Source organism: Triturus cristatus, chromosome 4_1, assembly GCF_964204655.1.
Source record: "Triturus cristatus chromosome 4_1, aTriCri1.1, whole genome shotgun sequence".
NCBI lineage: Eukaryota > Metazoa > Chordata > Amphibia > Caudata > Salamandridae > Triturus > Triturus cristatus.
Window position 1 is genome coordinate 1155394142 of NC_140585.1, and position 16200 is coordinate 1155410341.

The 16200-nt window shown below is 57.0% G+C and overlaps 1 long non-coding RNA gene and 1 other non-coding gene across 2 annotated transcripts in view; one reads left to right on the forward strand and one right to left on the reverse strand.

The window, feature by feature from the left end:
- LOC146856233 (uncharacterized) overlaps nt 1–16200 on the forward strand; it is a 246500-nt gene that overhangs the window by 186409 nt on the left and 43891 nt on the right. The gene's annotated exons all lie outside the window — the stretch shown is intronic.
- On the reverse strand, nt 9759–9864 carry LOC146856234 (U6 spliceosomal RNA). The gene has a single exon (XR_014958924.1). It is a non-coding gene; the product is annotated as a U6 spliceosomal RNA (small nuclear RNA).

A 16200-nucleotide genomic window follows, 5' to 3' on the forward strand; every position in this document is an offset into this window, starting at 1 on the left:
GAGAGAAGGGGAAGTTGAAGGAAGAGGGAGAGGATGAAGGAGAGGGAAAAGGAGAGAGTGACGGTGAGGGAAAGGGAAGAGGTGTGGGGATGGTAGAAGGAGAGGGGGGAGGGAAGGAAGAGGGGAAGGGAGCGGGAAAGGGAGAAAGGGAAGGAAGAGGGAAAGGGATATAAAAGGGTGAGGGAAAGAGAGGGTGAAGGAAAAGGGTAAGAGTGAGGGTGAGAGGAATGAGAGAGAAAGGGAGAGGAAGAGGGAAAGGGAGAGGGGGAGTAGAAGGGAAGAGGGGAAGGGGGCAGATAGGGGAAGGAGAAGGGAGAGGTAAAGGGGACTGGAGAGGGGAAAAGGAGAGGGAAAGGGAGAGGGAAAGGGAAGGGAAAGGGAGGGGAAACAGAGAGGTAGAGTGAGAGGGAAAGGAAGAGGGGAGGGAGAGGTGAAGAGGAAAGAGGGAGAGGGGAAAAGGAAGAGGTAAAGGGAGGGGGAGGAGTGAGGGGAAGTGGAAGGGAAAGGGGAGGGAGAGGGGAGGAAAGGGGAGGGTGAGGGTAAAGGAAAGCGAGAGAGTGAGGGTGAGGGGAAGGAAGAGGGTGAGGGGAATGGAGCGGGAAAGGAGAGGGGAAGGTGGGGGAGAGTGAAGGGAGAGGGGAGAGACAGGGGGAGGGAGAGGCAGAGTGAGAGGGGAAGGGGAGGGGTAGGAAAGTGAGAGGGAGAGCAGAAGGGAGAGGGGAAGAGAGATGGAGAGGGCGTGGGAGAGAGGAAGGAAATGGGAAAGGTAAGTTAAGGGGGATGGGGAGAGATAGAGGAAAGGAGAGGGAAAGAGAAGGGAGAAAGGGAAAGGAAATAGGAAGGGAGGAGGAGATGCGGAGGGTGAGGGAAAGGAAGAGGGTGAGGGAAGGGTGAGGGGAACGGAGGGGGAAAGGAGAGGGGAAGGTGAAGGGAGAGGGAGAGGGGAGGGAGAGGAAGGGGGAGGGGAGAAGGAGAGGGTGTGGGAGAGGTGAGTGGGGAGAGATAGAGGAAAGGAGTGGGAAAGAGAAGGGAAAGAGAGAAGGGAAATAGGAAGGGAGGAGATGGGGAGGGAGAGGGGAAGGGAGAAGGGAAGAGGGAGAAGGTAGGTAAAAGGGAGAGAGTTAGGGGAATGGTGAGGGAGAGGGGAAGGGGAAAGAGAGGGGAAAGGGCAGAGGAAGGAAGAGGCGGGAAGGGGTGGAAGAGGTGGAGAGGGGAAGGGAGAGGGGAAGAGAAGGGAAAGAGAAAGAAATGTGTGTGAGTGAGGGGAAGGATTAGAGTGAAGAGAGGGGAATGGAGGGGAAAGGAAGCAAGAGGGATAGGGAAATGGAGAGGGGAAGGGAAGAGAAAGGGAGGGGGTCGGGATAGGGGAATGGTGAAGGGGGAAGCAAGAGAGGAAGGGAGAGGATGAGGGGAAGGGCGAAGTAGAGGGGATTGGAGAGGGGAAAGGTAGATGGGAGATAGGATGGGTGAGGGAAGGGAAGGGAGAAAGAAAGGGGAAAGGGAGATGGGAATGGGAAGGGGAAACGGAGAGGTGTAGGGGAGGGAGAGGTGGAGTGAGGTGGTAAGGGAAAGGGAAAGGGAGAGGGCAAGAGAGAGGGGCAGGGTGAAGAGAGAGGAAGGGAGAGGGGAAGGGAGAGGTGGAGGGAAGGGAGAGGGCAAAGGGTTAGGGTAAGGGAAAGTGAGGTGGTGAGGGAAAGGGAGGAAGAGCGGGAGGAAAAGAGAGGGGAAGGGAGAGGGAGTGTGGGGCAGAACAGGTGGATGGAGAGGGAAAGGGAGAGGGGGAGGGAAAGAGAAGGGGGATGGAGAGGGAAGGAGCAAGGGTGAGGGAAAGAGAGGGGGAGGGAAAGGGAGTAGGAGGGGAGAGGGGAAAAGGGAAGGGAGAGAGGGGGAAGGGGAATGGAAGAGGGGGAGGGAGAGGTGAAGAGGAGGGACGGGGAGGGAGAGAGGGGAAGTGGAAGGGAAAGGGGAGGGAGAGGGTGAGGGAAGGAGATTGGGTGAGGGGGAAGGAAAGCGAGAGGGAGGGTGAGGGAAGGAGGAGGGTGAGAGGAACAGAGGGGGGAAGGAGAGGGGAAGGTGGAGGGAGAGTGAAGGGAGAGGGGGAAGAGAGGGGGAGGGAGAGGCAGAGTGAGAGGGGAAGGGAGGAGAGGGAAAGTGAGAGGGAGAGCAGATGGAAGAGGGAAAGAGAGAAGGAGAGGGTATGGGAGAGGGTGAGTGGGGAGAGATAGAGGAAAGGAGAGGGAGAGAGAAGGGGAGAGAAAGGGAAAGGGAAATATGGAGGAGGAGATGCGGAGGGTGAGGGGAAGGAAGAGGGTGAGGGGAACGGAAGGGGAAAGGAGAGGGAAGGTGGAGGGAGAGTGAGGAAAGGGAGAGGGGGATAGAGAGGAAGGGGAGGGGAGAAGGAGAGGGTGTGGGAGAGGGAGAGGGTGAGTGGGGAGAGATAGAGGAAAGGAGATGGAAAGAGAAGGGAAGAGAGAAGGAAATAGGAAGGGGAGGGAGAAGGAAGAGGAAGAGGGTGAGGAAAAGGGGGAGAGTTAGGGGAAGGGTGAGAAGAGAGAGGGAGGGAGAGAGAAGGGGAGAGAAAGGGAAATAGGAAGGGAGGAGAAGAACGGGAGGGTGAGGGAAGGAAGAGGATGATGGAAGGCTGAGGGGAAGGTGGAGGGAAAGTGAAGGGAAAGGGAGAGGGGGAGGGGGGAGGGAGAGGAGAAAGGGTGAGGGAGTGTGAGGGAGAGGGAAAGGGGAAGGGGAAGTTGAAGGGAGAGGATGAAGGAGAGGGAAAGGGAGAGGGTGAGGGGAAGGGAGGAGATGTGGGGATGGTAGAAGGAGGGAGAGGGAGAAGGGAAGGAAGAGGGAAGGGAGCGGGAGAGGGAAAGGGTGAAGAGCGGGAAAGGAGAGGGGAAGGAGAGAGGGAAGAGGAAAGGGATATAAAAGGGTGAGGGAAAGAGAGAGGGTGAGGGGAAGGATGAGGGTATAAGAGAGGGAAAGGGAGAGGGAGAAGGGAGAGGGAAAGGAAGAGGGGAGGGAAAAGGGTAAGAGTGAGGGGTGAGAGGAAGGAGAGGGTGAGGTGAAGGGAGAAGGATTCAGAGGGGAAGGGAGAGAAAGAGGGAAAGGGAGAGGGAGAGAAGAAGGGAGAGGGGAAGGGGGACAGATAGGGGAATGAGAAGGGAGAGGTAAAGGGGACTGGAGAGGGGAAAGGGAGGGAGAAGGGAGAGGGGAAGCGGAAAGGAAGAGGGGGAGGGAGAGGTGAAGAGGAGAGAGGGTGAGGGAAAGGAAGAGGTAAAGGGAGGGAGAGAGAAAAGTGGAAGGGAAAGGGTAGGGAGAGGGGGAGGTAAGGGGATAGGGTGAGGTAAAGGAAAGCAAGAGAGTGAGGGTGAGGGGAAGGAAGAGGGTGAGGGGAATGGAGGGGAGGGTGGAGGGAGAGTGAAGGGAAAGGGAGAGGGGGAGAGAGAGGGGGAGGGAGAGACAGAGTGAGAGGGTAAGGGGAGGGAAAGGGAGAGGGGAAGAGAGAAGGAGAGGGTGTGGGAGAGGTTAAGGGGGAAGGGGAGAGATAGAGGAAAGGAGAGGGAAAGAGAAGGGGAGAGAGAAAGGAAGAGGGAGAGGATGAAGGAGAGGAAAAGGGGAGGGAGAGGTGGAGGTGGAGTGAGATGGTAAGGGAAAGGGAGAGGGAAAGAGAGGGGCAGGGTGAAGAGAGAGGAAGGGAGAGGGGAAGGGAGAGGGTGGAGGGTGGAGGGAAGGGAGAGGGCAAAGGGTTAGGGTAAGGGAAAGTGAGGTGAGGGAAAGTGAGGTGAGGGAAAGGAGGAAGAGCGGAAGGAGAGAGGGAAAAGAGAGGGGAAGGGAGTGTGGGGCAGAACAGGTGGAGAGGGAAAGGGAGAGGGGGAGGGAAAGAGAAAGGGGGGATGGAGAGGGAAGGAACAAGGGTGAGGGGAAAGAGAGGGGGAGGGAAAGGGAGTAGGAGGGGAGAGGGAAAAGGGAAGGGAGAGAGGGGGAAGGGGAATGGAAGAGGGGGAGGGAGAGGTGAAGAGGAGGGACGGTGAGGGAAAGGAAGCGGTAAGGGGAGGGGAGGGAGAGAGGGGAAGTGGAAGGGAAAGGGGAGGGAGAGGGTGAGGGAAGGAGATTGAGTGAGGGGGAAGGAAAGCGAGAGAGGGAAGGTGAGGGGAAGGAGGAGGGTGAGAGGAACAGAAGGGGGGAAGGAGAGGGGAAGATGGAGGGAGAGTGAAGGAAAGGGAGAGGGGGAGAGAGGGGGAGGGAGAGGCAGAGTGCGAGGGGAAGGGGAGGAGAGGAGAGGGAAAGTGAGAGGGAGAGCAGAAGGAAGAGGGAAAGAGAGAAGGAGAGGGTGTGGAGAGGGTGAGTGGGGAGAGATAGAGGAAAGGAGAAGGGGAGAGAAAGGGAAAGGGAAATATGGAGGAAGAGATGCGGAGGTAGAGGGGAAGGAAAGAGGGTGAGGGGAACGGAAGGGGAAAGGAGAGGGGAAGGTGGAGGGAGAGTGAAGGGAAAGGAGAGGGAGAGGGGGATAGAGAGGAAGGGGAGGGGAGAAGGAGAGGGTGTGGGAGAGGGAGAGTGTGAGTGGGGGAGATAGAGGAAAGGAGATGGAAAGAGAAGGGAAGAGAGAAAGGGAAGTAGAAAGGGGGAGGGAGAAAGAAGAGGGTGAGGAAAAGGGGGAGAGTTAGGGGAAGGGTGAAAAGAGAGAGGGAGGGAGAGAGAAGGGGAGGGAAAGGGAAATAGGAAGGGAGGAGAAGAACGGGAGGGTGAGGGGAAGGAAGAGGATGATGGAAGGCTGAGGGGAAGGTGGAGGGAAAGTGAAGGGAAAGGGAGAGGGGGAGGGAGAGGAGAAAGGGTGAGGGAGTGTGAGGGAGAGGGAAAGGGGAAGTTGAAGGGAGAGGATGAAGGAGAGGGAAAGGGAGAGGTTGAGGGGAAGGGAGGAGATGTGGGGATGGTAGAAGGAGGGAGAAGGGAAGGAAGAGGGGAAGGGAGCGGGAGAGGGAAAGGGTGAAGAGCGGGAAAGGAGAGGGGAAGGGAGAGAGGGAAGGAAGAGGGAAAGGGATATAAAAGGGTGAGGGAAAGAGAGAGGGTGAGGGGAAGGATGAGGGTAAAGAGAGGGAGAGGGAGAAGGGAGAGGGAAAGGAAGAGGGGAGGGAAAAGGGTAAGAGGGAGGGTGAGAGGAAGGGAGAGGGTGAGGTGAAGGGAGAAGGATTCAGAGGGGAAGGGAGAGAAAGAGGGAAAGGGAGAGGAGAGTAGAAGGGAGAGGGGAAGGGGAAGGGGGACAGATAGGGGAAGGAGAAGGGAGAGGTAAAGGGGACTGGAGAGGGGAAAGGGAGAGGAGAAGGGAGAGGGGAAGGGGAAAGGAAGAGGGGGAGGGAGAGGTGAAGAGGAGAGAGGGGAGGGAAAGGAAGAGGTAAAGGGAGGGAGAGACGAAAAGTGGAAGGGAAAGGGTAGGGAGAGGGGAGGTAAGGGGATAGGGTGAGGTAAAGGAAAGCAAGAGAGTGAGGGTGAGGGGAAGGAAGAGGGTGAGTGGAATGGAGGGGAGGGTGGAGGGACAGTGAAGGGAAAGGGAGAGGGGGAGAGAGAGGGGAGGGAGAGACAGAGTGAGAGGGGAAGGGGAGGGAAAGGGAGAAGGGAAGAGAGAAGGAGAGGGTGTGGGAGAGGTTAAGGGGGAAGGGGAGAGATAGAGGAAAGGAGAGGGAAAGAGAAGGGGAGAGAGAAAGGGATAGGAAATAGGAAGGTAGGAGGAGATGCGGAGGGTGAGAGGAAGGAAGAGGGTGAGGGAAGGGTGAGGGGAATGGAGGGAGGAAGGATAGGGGAAGGTGGAGGGAGAGTGAAGGGAAAGGGAAAGGGAGAGGGAGAGGGAGAGGGAGGGGAGAAGGAGAGGATGTGGGAGAGGGAGAGGGTGAGTGGGGAGAGAGAGGAAAGGAGAGGGAAAGAGATGAGAAGAGAGAAAGGGGAATAGGAAGGGAAGAGGAGATGGGGAGGGAGACAGGAAGGGAGAAGGGAAGAGGGAGAGGGTGAGGAAAAAGGGGGAGAGTTAGGGTAAGGGTGAGGGAGAGGGGAAGGGAGAAAGGAAGGGAGAGGGGAAGGGGAAAGAGAGGGGGAAAGGGCAGAGGAAGTAAGAGGTGGAAGGGGTGGGAGAGGTGAAGAGGGGAAGTGTGAGGGAAAGTGAGAGGGAAGGGAGAGGGGAAGGGAGGGGGGCAGGGAGAGGGGAAAGAGAAAGAAATGTGTGAAGGTGAGGGGAAGGATTAGGGTGAAGAAAGGGAATGGAGAGGGAAAGGGAAGGGAAAAGGAAAGGGAACTGGAGAGGGGAAGGGAATGCCCCGATTACTTACCGGTAATCTTCATTACTCCGAGTGTAGTCTTCCTCGCCACATGACTTACAACGTGAGCGTCAGCTCCACAACAGAACCCTCCAAAGCAAAGCAAAACAAAAATCAGCATCCCATGCCTCCCATCCCTTCCCAATATGGCCGACCCAGTCACCCATGACCCCTATAAGAGGCGGGCCGGCCCAACCCAACAGCCTGAAACTACCAAGCAAAACATGAAGCAGATAGCCAGACAGGGAGGGAGGGATGGGAAGTCATGTGGCGAGGAAGACTACACTCGGAGTAATGAAGATTACCGGTAAGTAATCGGGGCATTACCTCCTCGTTAGTCTTCCTCGCCACATGACTTACAACGTGAGCACATACCAAAGCCAAACGGCTTCATGGAACTCACAAGACACCAACAGACCAGAGGGCAAAACCCAACAGGTCAGAACGAGTGGAAGAACCACCCAGGGGAAAGGCAACCACGAGCAGGAAAAACCAGCCCGGGACCCAATGACACCGGGAAATCTAAAAACCCGGACCCCAGAGACACGAGGCGCCGGCAGGAAGCAGCCGCAGCAAAGGCCAAAGGGGGACAGAGAAAAGCTCCGGATCAGACCGCACGGAGCCAGAAGCCCCAGAAAACAGGGCCCAGAAAGTACGCCGGACCAACACACCAGGACCGGCCAACGGAGATCCTGAAAAGAGGGCAACAAACCCCCACAAGAAAAAGAAGGAAAACCGAAGGAACAGAGGGCAACCCCGCCACAGTGACCTCACAGAAAAGGCACAGCCGAAAGGGAGACGCAGTGCGACAAAACACAGCAACCCCGCAAGGGAGAACACCACCCGCGAGAGAGCCGAAACCACCAGAGGCAGCGGAATCAGTCGCAAGCAAACCGGCAAGAGCCGCACTAAAAGAAGAGTGCAACAGACTGCCAACCAACGACACTGTGACAGCGCGTGCGAGACACGAACCCTCGACCCGTGAGAACCAGTACCCCCACAGGCACAAGACAAACCAAAGAGCTAAAGCTCCAGGTAGCAAGGAAAAGGGGCGCTGAAGAGAAACAGAAAGGGAAAAAAACCCAGACACACAAAGGACCCCCCGGAAGGGACCGCGCCAAGGAGAGAACCCAGGCAGGAACAAGGAAACAAAAAGACCCAGGAAGGTGACGGAAACGACACCGAAGAGACCCGGCCACCCAGAGAACTCAACCAGGCCACCGCAGAAAGCGGAGAACCCGAAAGACCACCTACGCACAGAAGGCAGGGAAAAAGGCAGCGCCACGGACCGAGCCCGCCCCACACAGGGACCAAGCGAGCCGCCGAAGCGAGCAATCACCAAAAGCGAGAAGGACAGAAGGGCAGGGTGAAAACCGAACCCGAGCCACGTCAAAACCCCCAGAGAGCCAGCAGAGCCAACAGGCCCCGGAACCCCATGCCCAGGGACAAAAGACGAGGAAACAAGGCACACTGGAAGCGCACGGGCCCGCCAGGGAGCAGAGAACCGGAGGCACCAGCACCCCCGGACACCCATGCAGGGGATGCAGAAGGCCAGAGCCATAACCCGAACCTCCCGTCCCACCAGGACAGAAGCGGGAAGGGCCCGGGCCAAAACCGAACCACCAGAGCCAACTGGAAGGAGAAAAACAGCCAGGCAACAAGACTGCATTGAACGCCACACGAAAGTGCGTGCAACCCCTGCGCCGGGACCATGCCAAACGCCATAGAATCGTACCAGGCGGAGAAAAGCCAGACAACCCCAATAGGAAAACCAGGGGAGAAAATCAACCCGAACAGAGAAGGACCCGCAAGACCGCAAAAAGCGACCCAGCCGAAAAGGGAGAGAACGCCCACCCACCAGAGGCGGGCGCCGAACCCCAGGCCCGACACACCAGGACCGACAGAAGGACCATGGAAAAAAAAATCCCAACCCCCAGGGGGCAAGGGAGAAGCAAGGCGAAAAGGGAGCAAGAGCCACCCGCCGAGACAAGGAGCAGGAAGAGGAAGGAGCGGCTAAGCCGCAGACCTGAACAAGACAGGGCGAGTCCAAGAAGGACCCCACAGGCTACAGCACCCGGAAGCCCCAGGTGGTACCCCAACCGGGCACCAACCAGACCCGACCCAGCACAACCGCAGAAAGCAGAACAGGCCAGGGGCAGACAGGGAGGCAATGCCGAAAGCCATGAAAACCCCAGAGGACGGTCATCCACAGACAGGGACAGACCCCCGCGGGAACAATGAAACACATACCAACTATACGGAAAGAAAGTACAGTGCCCACTCCAGAGACTGAGCACCCACTGACATTGAAAGACCAGGGAGGGAACACCTGAACCACAGGGGAAGAGTCCAAGACCTGAACCGGACCAGACGTCCGAAGGCCAGAGCGACCCCAACAGAGCGGACACTGACGGCAAGCCGAAAAGCAACTAAAGCCCGCGAAGGGGCAAGGAGTTACAACAAAGGAGGCCGAGTGACCCACACGCACCCCGGCACAGAGAAGCCCACAGCCGCCCCCACAGAGAGGGGGAGCCAAACGCCAGAACCCAAACCCCAGAGCCCGCTAGAGCAGGGCATCAAGCACAAGGCGGCGGGGGAGGGGGAGCGCAGGGCTACTACGAGGAATCAGAAATGAATCCACCTTACGACACTTCGAAAACGTGTCCGGGACTCGAACCCTCCTCCTGTGAGACCATGAACAACCGCAGGCACAAGATTCACCATTGAGCCATAGCTCACGGTAGGGCCGCGACGGCCAGAAGGAGGAGGAACCAGCAAGAGAATCCGACATAGCAGGGCCCCCACCCGGGAACCCTGAACCAACCGGGGCAGAGCAGTAGGAGTGGGGAGAGAGGGAAGGCAACACAACTTCAGCGCGCAGGAAGGCGACAGCGAAGTAAACAGACAATCGCCTACAACCACCACCGCCAGCACCCGAAGGGAAGGCGGGCGGCGCATCCCACCCCCACAGAGCCAAAGCGACAGACAGATCAAGAGGAGAAACAGAGGCGCCTGAAGCGAACGCAACAGAACACCAAGCCACCAGGCCAACGGCACACAACAACGCCCCCAACGGGGCGACAATTCCCGCATGGCACAGTAGCCAAGAGAGGGAAAAACAGAACCGGAGGAGGAAGAGGCAAGCACCCAGCTAGCACCCCCAACCACCAGGACAGAACACACGTACCGGAAAAGCGAAGCAAAGCCTCAAAGCAGAGTACCGAAAGTCAGCCAATCCATGACACAAAGACAGCGACATGCAGGACTCGAACCCAAGTCCTGAGACAGCCCCGACAACCAGAGGCACAAGACCAACCATAGCCCCGGGAGAGAGACCCTACGGGTATGTAGCGCGCTTTTATAAGTGTCATTGATTGAGATCCGGTAAACCCCGACCCTCGCAAAAGCACCTGGATCATGGAATCCGAGAAGCCCCAGAAGCAGGACAAAACAACTGCACATATGGAACGCATCACGAATTTGCGAGTCATCCATGCGCAGGACCCTGCAAAACTACCCTGCATCGATCCAAATACAGTAGATGTGCCGCCGAAGCGAGCACCCACCAATCACAGAAGGATCACAAAAAAGTGAGACGACCGGCGTCTCAGAGCAGTAAGAGATTTAAGAGGACACATATTGCCAAACCTGCGCAGGCGGAAAGCGCACGTTTTACCACTACAGGAATGCTGGCGCTGAATAACAGAAGAGTAGGTGACACCCTACTCAAAGGTACACATCCAATGACCCCAGACAGAAGAAAGGACCGAGCGGACCCGCCGGGAACCGAACCCGTGACCAAGACCAAGGAGGGATCCAAGCGAGGACGGAACGGGGAGGAGGGACCTGGCAACGGGCGTAGCGCACAAGCCGCCGAAACAGCGGGCCGAACCCTGTCCTGAAAGGACTGCAGGGCAATAGTGTCCGGAGGAGCCCGGGAGGACAGGACATCCCCATCCACCATTATGCAGGAAGCGCGTACCAGCATGATAACCCAAAAGCAAAGACACATGTGTCAGAAGCGGAATACGAACCCACGCCGCCAGAGCAGACTGTGTCTCACTGCCATCCTGACTCGAAAGAAAACCCTCGGCGCCCAAAAAGGCAAGGAAGGCGGAAGAAACACCCGGCGGGACACGCCCCCAACGAAGCCCCGCTCCCGGGACAACGAGCCGCGAGGATCAACAGCGCGCAGCCAGCAACGCCGCCACCCCGGAGCGCACCCAAGCCGGAAGAGTGTACCAGGACGCAGGAAAGCCTGCGTCTACCAAGGCCGCCCCGGCGCATAAAACGTCGCGCCGGAGTCGCACAGCGGCCCACAGTCGGACCGAGCCCCGCAGAGCCGCCGCCTCCCCCAACGCCACGAGGGGCAGGCGAATACGCGGCAGGAGTTGGCAACAGGGTAAGAGAAATGCAAAGCACCCGCCCGCAACACTCGGAAGTCCAAGCTCCGTACTGCTGCCGCCCGCAGAATACAACGAAAAGCGGGCGGCGAAGGGAATGTACAAGCAAACAGACGTACATGCAGTTGTAATTTAAAGCATGTAAGAAATGTCGCGCAGAGGCATGTTTGTGCTGTTGCACACAGAACAATAGCAGTATGCGAGCACCATAGCCGTTACAAGGAAACCGGAAAGACCGGCCCCCACGCAAACCCCCCCTCACCTGAAAACCCACGGCTCGCTAAGGCAGAGCCTCACCGGCACAAGCACAGCAACCGCCACACACACCGGGGGTAACAAGTAGGGGAACAAAACAAGGTCCATGCCCCTAGGGTCCGCTAGAGCAGGACCTCCAACCCTGGACCCACGCACCTGCTACAGCAGGCACCACTTACCTGATGCGCTCTGGAGAGAGTGCAGAACAAAAAAAACAGGCTGTTGGGTTGGGCCGGCCCGCCTCTTATAGGGGTCATGGGTGACTGGGTCGGCCATATTGGTAAGGGATGGGAGGCATGGGATGCTGATTTTTTTTTTGATTTGCTTTGGAGGGTTCTGTTGTGGAGCTGACGCTCACGTTGTAAGTCATGTGGCGAGGAAGACTAACGAGGAGGTAATGGGTGATGGAAAGAGGATAGGGAAAGGGAGGGGTAGGGATAGGGGAATGGTGAAGGTGGGAACAAGAGAGAAAGGGAGAGGGTGAGGGGAAGGGAGAAGTAGAGGGGATTGGAGAGAGGAAAGGTAAATGGGAGATAGGATGGGTGAGGGGAAGGGAGAGGGAAAGGGGAAAGGGAGATGGGAAAGGGAAGGGGAAAGGGAGAGGTGGAGGGGGAGAGAGAGGTGGAGTGAGACAGTAAGGGAAAGGGAGAGGGGAAGCGAGAGGGGTAGGGTGAAGAGAGAGGAAGGGAGAGGGGAAGGGGAAGGGGGAAGGAAGAGGGTGGAGGGAAGGGAGAGGGCAAAGGGTTAGGGTAAGGGAAAGTGAGGTGAGGGAAAGGGAGGGAGAAACGGAGGAAAAGAGAGGGTAAGGGGAATGGGAGGGAGAGGGAGAGTGAGGCGGAACAGGTGAAGGGAGAGGGAAAGGGAGAGGGGGAGGGAAAGGGAAAGAGGGGATGGAGAGGGAAGGAGCAAGGGGAGGGAAAGAGAGGGTGAGGGAAAGGGAGTAGGAAGGGAGAGGGAGAGGTCGAGGGGTGGGGAAAGGGCGAGGGTGAGTGAAAGGTAGAGAATGAGGGAGAAGGAAAGGGAGATGGGAAGATAAAGGAAGGGAAAGGGAGATGGAGATGGAGAGGGGGTGGGAGAGGAGAAGGGAGAGGGAGTGAAAGGGAGAGGGGAAGTGGAAGGAAGAGGGTGAGGGAAAGAGAGAGAGTGAGGGTGGGGGAGATGATGAGGGGAAGGGAGAAGGGGAGGGGAAGGGAAGGGAGAGGAATAGGGAGAGGGGAAGTGAGCGAGGAAGCAAGAGGAGAAGGGAGAGGAAGAGAAGGGAGAGGGGAAGGGTGAAGAGTGGGGAAGGGATAGAGGAAAGGGAAAGAGAAATAGTAAGGGGAAGAGAGAGGGTGAGGGGAAGGATGAGGGTGAAGAGAGGGGAAAGGAGAGGGGTAGGGAAGGGCGAGGGAAAAGGAAAGGGGATGGGAGGAGAGTGAGAGGGCAAGGGAGAGGAGAGGAAGGGAGGGAGAGGGTTAGGGGAATGGGAGGGAGAGGGAAAGGGGGATGGAGAGGGAAGGAGCGAGGGTGAGGGAAAGTGAGGGTGAGGGAAGCAGAAGGTAGAGGGAGGGAGAAATGAGGGTAAGAGGAGGGGAGAGGAAAGAGAAAGGGGGAGGCAGGAGGGAAAGGGAGAGAATGAGGGAGAGGGGAAGGGGGAGGGGAGGAGGAAGGAAGGGAGAGGGAGATGGAGAGAGGGTGGGAAAGGAGAAAGCATGAGGGTGAGGGAGTGAAAGGGTGAGGGAAAGGGGAAGTGGAAGGGAGAGGGTGAGGGAGAGGGGAAGGGACAGGGTGAGGGAAAGGAAGAGGGTGAGGGAAAGGGAGAGAGTGAGGTTGGGGAGAGGGTGAGGGGAAGGGAATGGAGAAGGAAGGAGAGGGGAAGGGGAGGGAGAGGAAGAGGGAGAAGGGAAGGGAGCGAAGAAGCAAGAGGAGAAGGTAGAGGAAGGAGAAGGGAGAGGGAGAGAGGAAGGGTGAAGAGAGGGGAAGGGAGAGAGAGAAGGGAAAGAAAATGGTGAGAGGAAGAGAGAGGGTGAGGGGAAGGATGAGGGTGAAGAGAGGGGAAAGGGGAAGGAGAGGGAAAGGGAAAGGGAAAGGGGATGGGAGGAGAGTGAGAGGGCAAGGAAGGGAGAGGGGAGGGAGAGGGGAAGGGAAGGGAAGGGAGAGGGAGGGGGTGAGGGGAAGGGAGAGGGGAGGGGTGAGGGTGATGGAAAGGGAGAGAGTGAGAGTCAGTGTGAGGGGAAGGGAAGGGAGAGGGGAAGGGCAACATAGAGGGGAAGGGCAACGTAGACAGGAAGGGAGTGAGGGAGAGAAGAGGGAGAAGGGTGAGAAAGAGGGTAAGGGAGAAGGGAAGGGTGAAGAGAGGGGAAAAGGGAGAGGGGATAGGAGAGGGAAAGTGAAAAAGGTGAGTGAGAGGGAGAGGGTAAGGGAGAGGGGGAGTGGGGAGGGAGAGGTGGAGGCAGAGGGGAAAGGGTGAGGGAAAGGGAGAGGGTGAGGGAGAGGGCATAGGAAAGGGAGGGAGAGGGAGGGAGGGGTAGGGGAAGAGGGGGGAGGAGAAGGGGAAGAGAGAGGGGTAGTGAGAGAAAGAGGGCGAGGGGAAGAGGGTGAGGGAAAGGCAGAGGGTGCAGGAAAGGGAGAGGGAAAGGGAGAGGGAAAGGGAGAGAGTAAAGGTGTGGGGAAGGGAAAAGGAGGGAAGGGAGAGAAGAAAGGGAGAGGGGAAAAAGAGGAGAAAGGGAGAGTGGAAAAGGAGAGGGAAAGGGAATGAGAAATGGAAAGAGAAAGAAAAGGGGAAGGGTGAGGGGAGAGGGTGAGGGTAAGGTAGAGGGTGAGGGGAAGGGAGAGGGTGTGGGTGAGGGGAACGGAGAGGGTGAAGAGAGGGGAAGGGAAAGGGGAAGGGGAGGGAGAGGGAAAGAGGAAGGGAGAGGGGGGGTGAGGGGGTGAGGGGAAGGGTGAGGGGAAGGGAGAGGGGGAGAGTGATGGAGGAAGGAAGGGAGAGGGGAAGGTGGAGAGTGAGGGGAGGATGGAGGGAGGGAGAAGGGAAGGTGGAAGGTAAGGGTAAGGGTAGAGGGGCAAGGGGAAGAGAGGGATGAGTGAGACAGGAAGGATGAGGGTGAGGCGAATGGAGGAGAGGGAAAGGGAGAGGGTGAAGGGAGAGGGTGAGGGGAATGGGAGAGGGGAATGGGAAAGGGAGGGGGAAGCGGAAAGGGGAAGGGGAAGGGGTGGAGGGCAAGGGGGTGGGGAGGGGAGAGGTGTAGTATAAGGGTGAGGGAAAGGGAGAGGGAGGGTGAGAGGGTGAGGTAAAGGGGAAGGGAGAGGGTGAGGAAATGGGAGGGTGATGGTGAGGCAGAGAGGAATGGTGAGGGCAAGCGAAGAGATAGGGAGAGGGGAAGGGAAAGGTTGGGGTGAAGGGAAATGAGAGTAAGAGGGAAGGGGAAGGGAGAGGGGAAGGTGGAGGGAGATGGGAAGGTGGAGGGTGGAGGGAGAGGGGAACGAGTAGGGTGAGGGTGCATGGTGGGGATAGAGAGGGAAGGGGAAGAGATGGAAGGGGAAGTGTGGGGGTAAGGGAAGGGTGAGGGTAAGAAGGTAGATTAGAAGTGAGGAAGGGGTGAGGTGAAGAAGGGAGAGGGAAGAGCATGGGAGGGTAGAGAGAGCAGGGAAGGGAGTGGGGAAGGGAGTGGGGATGGAAGATGTGGAGGAGGGAGAGGTGAGAAGGGTAGGGATATGGGAGAAGATCGGGGAGGGAAGGGAAGAGGGATGGAAGGGAGGGGAACGGAAGGGAAGTTAATGGGAAGGGAAGGGAAATTGAGTTTCAAGTCAGTTTCAAGTTTGGTTCCAGTTTGGTTTCAAGTTCGGTTTTCAGTTCAGTTTTCGTTTGGTTTATATACTCACCTTGTCCTTTAGACCCATCCCCACCCACTTCTTTTTTGGAGCCTGCTGATAGCCCCCTGCTGCTTCCGCCTCTCGTGGGCCTCAGCTCCAGCCGCCAGCAGTGGTCCTCTCTGTCCGGTGCTCATGAGTGCAATGCTGCGGCTGCCTGGTTACCAGCCTTTTATACCAGGGACACGTCACAATAGAGACTTTTCAACGTGTCATCATACATCACTGGTTTATGGGCGATTGTGTCATGCAGTGTAAGGGGGAGGGAGCAGGCGAGACACGGTTTTAATTTAATTTCCTGAAAAAAGCAAACTCTTATTCAGTCACTAAAAGGATCCTGCGTTGAACTCAAAGACGAACCCATCCTACGTGACATTCTTCCCCATCAGTGGCCTCTGAGTGCCTCTGCTGCAGCGGAGGCCTCCCCTCTGCACTTAGCGCGGACCTCGTGACATCACATTGGAGGGCCTGGCATGTCACAGGGGTTCAAAACACAGGATTCTGCAGCTGTTGCTAGCGCGGACCTCGTGACATCACATTAGAGGGCCTTGCTCATCACAGGGGTTACAGTCACACGATTCTGCTGCTGATGCCAGCGTGGACCTCGTTACATCACATTGGAGGGCCTGGCCTGTCACAGGTGTTCCACTCACAGGATTCTGCTGCTGGTGCTGCTGGGAAGGCGCGGACCTAAGGTTGATTGTCGCAACTTGTTTGCACATACACAAATACAAACACATTCGGTGCGCAGACACATGTGCCATTCATCACCAAGCTCCTAACGGGGTCTCGCTGCTGCGAGTTTCTAGAACAATCTTTACTCTGTGTTGTTCTGGGGGGCTTTTAAATTCCCTCTGAGCCTTAGTCATAGCTGCCATGTTTCCGAAGTCACCGCGTGATGTGCTTCTCCAGTCCAGGTTTTTACATCTGAATTATTGTAGTTTATTTATTCAAATGTTCGTGTTTTTTAAAACCATCACACCAAATAACGTATTTGACTTACGTGGAGTGTCCTAATAAAAAAACGTTAATAGAGGTTAAAAACCATTTATCCTTATTCTACACATAGTGAACATCTGTATTATAGGACGTGGAGTCCTGTTTTCTAACGAAATAAACAAAACTACAAGTCCCATAATTCAAGGAAAAAATGTGGACTGGAGCAGCACATCATGGATGGGCCAGTAAAACCTGGCAGGGCTGCATAGGGTGTCTTTTAGATATCCTAGTGAGACTTAAGGTTTCTCTCCCTTACTCAAGGGTGCAGAAAAAAAAGTAATGAGACAAAGGGCAAGTCCTAGGTCCTTTGGGGGGGGGGCACTGAAAATGACTGGAGACTCTGCTCCCAGTGTATGGGCGAGTGCCTGGTGTTTAGCAGTATGCAAGGTGTG